A 9035-nucleotide genomic window follows, 5' to 3' on the forward strand; every position below is an offset into this window, starting at 1 on the left:
GTGAGCCCAATAACCAACAATCCAAGGGCTATAGATAGGCCAAGTAACTTCTGACATTTTATCTCCATCTCAAATTACTCTCAATTTTTTTATACAAATAACACGCATCAATTAACAAAAGTAAATTCAAATATTAATAAAAAGAGTTTTATGAGTGGTAGGTTGATAGTTCAAAACAATTTTGATTGATTATATGTGTAAAATTGTTTTGTACCGTCGATACACCACCGTTAAACTCTACAATATTTAATAATTACAATAAAGGCACCAAAACAACAATATCAACCCAAAATAAAATAAAGTCTTCAAAACGACGATGTCACAAACCCAAAATGAAAATAAAATAACATATAAAACCGCTCTTAAACATCTGAAGGGTTGAATGCTCCATTGATCGTAATAATAAGAAGAAAAAAACCCTTTAATTTATATTTATCCCATGATCATACCCCTTTAATTTATGATTACCGAAAATTACATGGTTTTGCTGCTTTCAAATTGTGCATATGCACGTCAACCAAATTGAATGAAGGCATTCCTTTACTTCCTTTTCACGAGACACCATAAAAACAACAATAACAAAGTCTTATAGCACTAAGTGAGATCAATTACTTGGATCAAATTACATCATAATGCTGTATCTTAAATCATATTTGAGTCCAATTCATTAATCCCTAAATCTTTTCTAATAGTTTCTATAATAATTTTTCTAGATCTTCCCTTGCCTTTAGTGATCTAACTACCATCCATCTAATCTACCCTTCTCACTACAAAATCTACATGTCTTTTCTTTACACGCTCAAATCACCCAAGCCTATTTTTCACCATATTTTATATTATAGATTCTACCCCGGTTTCCCCTCTCTAATGTTACCATTTATAATTTTATCATGTCTAGTATTACCACGCATTCAACGCAACATTCTCATCTCTGGTATATATGCTTATTTTATTCTTGTGTTGATTATTAATCTCCCAACACTCAGTTCCATACAATGTTGTCAATCTGATAGCTTCTGACAAAATTTTCCATTGAACCTACACGGTACTTTTGTATCACATAAAACATATGAGGCTCTTCTCCATATCAATTATTCAGCTTAAATACGAAGAGGGTTAATAGGTCTTTACCCCCCTGTAATATCGGGCACTTTTCGTTTTGCCCTCTGTAAAAAAATAATAATAATTAGATTCCGTCCTTGTAAAATGAAGATTCTTTACAATTTCACGCGTACAAAATAGTTTACATATCATTTATATTTAAAAAAATTAAAAAATAAAATAAAATTAAAAAAAACGAAAATATTTTTTTAAAAAAATCTGAAAATTAATATTCAAAATTTGAAATAATTGAAATATTTTTTTTTTAAAATTAAAAAATCGAAAAAAAAGTTTTTTTTTTCAAAAATTATAAAACATTCAGATTCTTTTTCAAATAAAAAAGTATTTTAATTTTTTCTAAAAAAAAATTCTGGAAAATATTTAATTTTTAAAAATCTGGATATAAATGTTTTTAAATTCCAATTATATAATCTGAAAAAATCTATTTTATTTAAATTTTTAAAATCTTAACTTCAGATTTTTATTGAAAATTTCAAATTTATAAAAAAATTCATATTTTTTTATAATATTTTGAAATATTTTTCCAGAATTTAAATCAAAATCAACATCTTAATTTCAGTTTTTTTTCAAAAAATTTAAATTTAGAAATGAATTCAGATTTTTTTCTACAGTTTTATTTCTGAATTTTTATGAAATATTTTTCGAAAATAAAAAAAAATCAAATTGTTTTCGGAATTAGGAATATTGAAAAAATATTATGGAACTTAACTTTCAAAATAAAAAAATTAGACAATATTATATTCTTCGAAGTTTTTTTATTTTAATTTATATTTGAATATTTTAGAATCTATTACATAATTATTTTATAATTTTTTGAAATATATTAAATTTGAGATTTTTTAACAATTTTTTTCTAATCTAAAAGAATTATTTTTTTCCTAATTAATTCATTTTTTGTAATTTTTCATAATTATCTTGAAATATTGTTCCAGAATTTAAATCAAAATCATAATCATAATCTTAGTTTTTTTTTCAAAAAATATTTAATATTCTGAAAAATAATATATATTTTTCTGAAAAGAAAATAAAAAATAAAAATCTTGAAAAAAAATTATTTGAAAAAGGTTGTTTAGACTTTTTATTCCATAATTTTTATATTGAAAAGAAATATGAACTTTTTTAATTTCAAATATATTTTCTATTTTTTTGTTTAGAAAATTAAGTTCCAGTTTTTTTTTTTTTTTTGAGAAAAAAAATCTGAGCTTTTTATTTTGAAAATTATTTTTTTAGATTTTTTAAAATTTTCGAAAATTAATTTTCAGATTTTTTAATTATATTTTATTTGTTTGGGTTTTTTTTATTTTTTTAATTAAATATGATGTGTTAAATGAATTATACATGTGGCCAATGAAAAATAAAAAAGAAATATCCACATCAGCGCCATGTAAGAGATTCTGCTGAGTCATATGGGTCAGGGGGCAATCCTGAGGAATCTTTATTTTACAAGGACGGAATCTAAAAAAAAAAATTACAGGGGGCAAAGCTCTATTTTTCAGGGGGGTAAAGCTCTATTAACCCATACGAAGATTTACTTCTATTTTTCTATCATTTTGCACTATGGATCCAAAATGTTTAAATATGTAACTTGCGGTATGGTCTGATCTCAAACTTTCACCTCAACAATAAAAATATTTCGCCTTTTGTTAAAATTACATTTCATATACTTTGTCTTGCTTCTAAAGATGATGTCACACACTTCTAAAACTTGTCTTCAACCTCTCATTCAATTTTTCCCTCGGCTCTCCAAGCAAAACTACATATTTTGCAGACAAAAAAACATACATTTCGATCTAACTCTTAGATGTCTTACGTAAATACATCCAAAAATGTATGTCCTCGCACTAGTCAAATATCTCCCACCATGGGATAAATTGCACCACATTACAAAAATCATTGTTGAACAATGCATTGTTGATTCTTAACCACCCTAAAGATATATTAAACCAGAATTTACAAACAACACAGACAATCAATAAACAAATGTTTGGATGTTTCATTCAAATTACTATTCTTCTCCACACAACGACAATGCCAAATTTTGATCCCCTTCTACGGATTAAATTAATTTTAGTTGGAAAGGATCATTTAGTAATTTCAAAGAAAAAAATTGGAATCTTCAAAGGAATCAAATTGTTCCAAGCGACATTTTTCCTTTGACACTAAACAAAGAGCTTAACATTTCATAAAATAGAAGATATTACAAACAACTAGTGTTAACATTGAAGGGGCATTCCCCATCCATTTTGAAGAGCTAGGACAAGAGAAAAAATCTACAACATCATGCTTTTCAAGACACATAAACTTTGTAGACAAGTGTAAGAAAATAAACCAAATTTTATAACCTAACAACCCTTTCATCAACAACTTCTATCTTCTACTGCTAACAAAGGAGATGTGAGAATCCAAAGTATTTTTTTTCTATCCAGTTACAAATCAATTTTTTTGACTTCATCACGCGCGTAACTTGGTCACGTATTTGTTCACTTTGTTATGCTGGACAAAAATCAGCTGTAAAAGGCAAAGGTCTTGAAGTATGAAACATCCTCATAAACTACACACCTTATGTGATTTCTAGCATCAAACCTCAATTTTGATTCACACTTAATAAAAACTAAACTTGAACACAAAACCCATAACACAATACAACATACATAAAATGTAAGATCAACAACAAACATACAAATACTAAAACATAAATTGAGCAACACAAGGTAGATCAAACCGCAAATAAACCATTGAGGCTTTGGTGGTAGTCGAGACAAATATGGATCTGGTAGCGCAAAGACCTTCACGCCAGTGGAGAAAAAGGGTGAAGGTTCCAGCGGCGGCCGTTCAGCCGAGAACATATATGTTATGGTTAAGATCATGTGAGAGTTGGTGGTGATTGCGGCGGCGGTGGTTTTCTCACCATAGAGGTGGGTAGAGATGGAGAACCAATAAAGAGGAAAAAGAAAAAACAACCCTCCATAGTGAAGGGGAAGGTGACCTCCATGGTGGAGGGGAGAAGCCTCCATAAAGGAGGGAGGAGAGACCTCCATGGCGGAGGGGGAAGTGCCCTCCATGGTGAGGAGAGAAAACACTGGTAGTCAAGGATGGGTTTTTAGAGAGAAGTGAGAGATTCTCTCTAGGTTATTACTATTAATGTTGATATCAACATATAAATAAAAACTATACACACATTCACTAGCTCTTCTCCCAAGAAACCAAGTTTCTTCTCCAACTACAACAACCTTTCTTTAAACAACAATTCTACGTTGTATCCTTCACAAAGACATTTTTAACTATTTTTTTTTAAGAAGCTAAATTAGCCCATTCAAATTGACACCAGAGAGAATCGAATCTGAAACCTTAAGAAAGAGCACACTCCCAAGTCCCAAACCAATACCACTAAGTCAACCCAAATAGGTTTACATTTTTAACCAATTATTATACATGAACAATTTAATTTTCTTTTGATCTAAAGCTGCAAATTTTTCTTGTGAAACAATTTATCCCACAAACAATTATTAATGTAAATAAACAAAATCTTGGTACCTAATAAAAAAAGGGTTAATAATATTTGGGAAATGCTAACCGGTGCCCCCGGGGCACTAGTTAAGGGTATGAAAAAGGAAACTATATAGTAGTTAATGCATTGAAATTATGTAATTAATTTATAATAATGTCAAAAACAGTTTCCTTTTATGGTAATAATTCCCTTTTATGGTATGCTTAACCAGTGCCCCGGGGGCACCGGTTAGCAGGACCCATAATATTTTTCACCCCTGTAATATATGTTATTTTCGGTTTTCGCCTCTATACAATTTTCGGTTTGATTTGTGTCCTCGAAAAAAATTTATTTTCCGGAAAACACCCTTAATAGGCCATTTTCAGAATTTTTTTTCAAGAAATTTTGATTTTTGAATGGCCTATTAAGGGTGTTTTCTGGATTTTTTTTTTTTTACGAGGATGCAAATCAAACCGAAAATTTTATAGAGGTGAGAACTAAAAATAACATATATTACAGGGGTGAAAAACACTATTAACCCATAAAAAAATAATAGCATAAAAACTTCATCATGACACCAGATAAAAAAGGGCACAATAACTTCATCAAAATGATCAATCCAAAATGATTTAAAAGTTTAACAGAACTTCAAAACATTTAATTGAAACCCAACAACTCAAAAAACATTGAAGTGTAAGACTAATATAACGCTAATACAAGATACAAAACAAATCTAATACTCCATTTATAGTTCTAGTGTACTAAATCTTAGTCGCAGAAATAGCATTTGATCTCAGCAAAGCTCTTCAAGATTATCCTTGCCACATCAGGAAAAGATAATTCCTTCTGCCTTACATTCGTTCTTCCAATTCTTTCACTTTTCATTCAATTCGTTCTACTTTCATCTCTTGAAACACGACACCACTGAAGTATGCAATCCTGAACAAATTGGAAATGACTTAAAGCATTTTGATGAAGGAAAAAAAAAAAAAAACGAAATATAAGTGTACTTTTTTGTTAAAATAAGATGCATCATGTTAATAAAGGTAATACCAATACACTCTTATGAGTGTTCCTTCAACCGTTCCGTCTCAAACTTGCAAAACTGAAGAATCCTTTAATTCTAACGTGAATTCAATTCTTCCATGTGTGCCATTTCTAGAAGTGTGTCAACAATCTCTCAATGGACGTGCACTGTGCACATACAATCACTTCCTACCCTCATCAGCCTTCAACATTCACATGGACACAAACTTTGATACTATTTGTAACATGTGGGATCATAGTTGTTAATGCGGAAATGCAGTGTGGCCAACCCAAAAAATGACGCGACATGGGAACATGGTATGGAGTGGGTTCTATTTTAGCAATGCAGACACTAATACTAAAAAATATATTAGTGTATTAATTAAGGACAGAGAAATGAAAAGCAAAGATAAATAATTGATTTTTGTATTAATTATAAAATACATTTAATATCAATATAAACAAAATATATCTAGTATTAATATTTAGTACCACTATGATTTATAAATAATTGATTTTTGTATTAATTCTAGGATTGTTACCACTTATTAGTGATGATGCTTGGGGAACCTGCTTCCATAGAGGCTAGCTAGCTTCGCCCTTTTCGTGTTCTTTTTTTTCTCTGTTTTTTCCCCTATAACAAAAAAAAAACTACTTAATACTCATTTTACCAACTCTAAGGTGGCTCATGAATTAGCACCCAATTAGGTTGTGCATTTTATGGGAGTATTTGGTCACATAGTCTAAAACGGTTAGGTATTCACCTAGCGAGCCTGTTGCATCTTTTAGACCACTTCAAAAATATAGGAGGTGACTCTAATTTGGTTGTCCTGTGTTTGAGTTACTTGGAAGGAAAGAAATTTTCATATTTTTTCAGTAAAAACAGTTTCCAATTCATCATTTAATTGGCAAAGTGAAGGAACTATCTTTTTGATGGTTGAGATACAAATAAATGAGAATTTAGCTTTTGATCTTCATTAACGATGGATTAACACTCTTTAATGTTTCGGTGTTGTCACCTTGCAAGTGTTTTGATGGTTTTCTCTTTTGTTGTTGATTGGTTTGTACTTTGTACTCTAAGTTTGTAGTTACTTTTAAAATTTTTACCTTGCACTCCTTGTACAAGTTAGAATTTTTTGTTGGTATTAATATATTTTTATTTCCGCCTTCAAAAAGAAAGTGTTTTCTAAATCTTAAAGTTTTCCTTTGCTCTGATGAACCCAATAACCCAACTCTCTTAAACTTCATTCTCTAAAATAAAATAAAAACTGCAATAGACATTATTAATTCCATTATTTAAAGAATTTTTTTCCTTTTACAAAAAACCTCATCAACAAAATTTCTAATCCACACATAATATGATTAGGTTATGTACAACTGCAGAGATCGATCTTTAAAGATCTCAAGCGTGTTTAAAGATCATCTCTTCCGAATGGCGACAATGTAGTTACCAAGCAAGATATTGAACTCTTTTTTTTTTTTGTCAGTCAGGTAGTCTAGTGGCTAGAATTTACCTTGGGGTATCCGGGGTTCGAACCCAACCCCTGCATATGTATGTCCCTACCAACTGAACTATGCTCACGGGGACAAGATATTGAACTCTTAAGGTGTTGAATTTTGCAAACTAAAGTATTATGTGTAAGCCTAAGTAATATGATTTGTATTACTCATTTAAAATTTATGCAATTTGGAGTCATGGCCATACCTTCAGGTTTAGATGAACATGCACGTTCGATCTTGCAGTTATCTCTTTGGTTCATGATCAACTGCACCAAAGGAAGATCATGAATGTATATACATTGTAATAGTAATTTATCATGCACTTCATAGGTTTTGATGGAAAGTACTCCATGGAAAGCTTCCAGAATTGTGTCGCTTGCTAGCGGATACAATTGTACTAGAGATCAAGGCCGTTCATAGTTTTAGGGGCTTTAGGTATAATATGAGAAAAATGTCTCTTATATAATACATCATAAAATTTGTTAATTTATTGTTGTGATCTTATTTTTTTTTTTTGAAAAACATTGTTGTGATCTTATTAACTCTTCATTTCATATTTTTTTTTTTCCGCTTACCACTACCAAATAAATGTTTTTCTAGACAACATTTGAAAATAAATCAAATACTTCATAGAAACCAAAATAGAATAAAATATCATAGAAGTATAGAACAATAGCACATGTAAAGTAGACTGAAATATTAACACCTAAGAATAATAACAGCAAAAAAGTAAAAGTATATCAACACGTAATTAAATAAATTTTAAACTTTTGGATGCAAAATTCTTCAATGTTTAAACTCAAAACAACAATAATACATGATACAAAATTATTGTTAAACTTTTTAGAGGAATCATAGACACAAGAACTCCTTTGTATACTAGAAGTATATCATTCCTTTCAATCAATTTAAGAAAGTTGACATTACTATACTGATGTAATTTATTTTTTTAGAACCTTTGAAAGAAAGTAGGTCATTTTCAACAAAAATATAATTTGTTTTGTTATTAAAATTATCCCAATTTATTGGATAATAAATATCACCAATATTTTTAATATTAGTTGAGCACATTATTAGGAACAAAGGACCCAAAAAAATATCAACAATTTCTTTGATAATTATTTTTTGGCACATTATTAAGAACACCCGAATTTTTTTATAGGGAGGATGTATATAGAAATTTTTGTGCTATACGGGATACATATAACAAATTGCGTCAAAAGTACAAAAAACATTAAGAGACTTTAGCTCATCCCTTCATCATATCAATGTTTGGGGCCTTTATATGAACTTTGCTATATATACCCTCCATAAACTAAATTTTTCTATATACATCCCCTTCATAAAAAAAAAACATTTGGACCCCGTACTAGCAAGGTCCCTAGGCCATCGCACCTCCGACCTATGGCCTAGGGCCAGCCCTACTAGAGGTTCGAATGCCAATTGATCTTCCATTGTCCATGATTTTGAAACATCTTCCATGCTGTTAAACTTCAAACTTTGAAAAATTGGTATCAATCTTCACTTTTAAGTTCTCTCTAGATTCACCGACATGTTTTTGAACACAATCTAAAGGAAAACCGATTACCATAAAACAAGCAGCAGAATGAAAATTTTGATTTTCTTGCCTTGGATCATTACGAATTTGACATGATCAATGATTAGAATGTCACCTCTCGAATTGCAGACAAGAATCTCGATCACAACAAAGCAAAAAGCAGAGCCTCTACTCTTCCTCATGAACGGTGCTCCTCTGGTTCCCGGTGTTAGCCAAGCGATCAAAGGTTTGGGAGAATTAGGGTTTTTGAAAACGTGTAACCTTTGACTTCAGCACAAGGGTTCTATTTATAGAACTCCTAATGTGCTATGGAAGTCAGAAGTCCCTATTGGGCTTACATGT

The sequence above is a fragment of the Medicago truncatula genome, chromosome 7, assembly GCF_003473485.1.
Source record: "Medicago truncatula cultivar Jemalong A17 chromosome 7, MtrunA17r5.0-ANR, whole genome shotgun sequence".
NCBI classification, from domain to species: Eukaryota; Viridiplantae; Streptophyta; class Magnoliopsida; order Fabales; family Fabaceae; genus Medicago; species Medicago truncatula.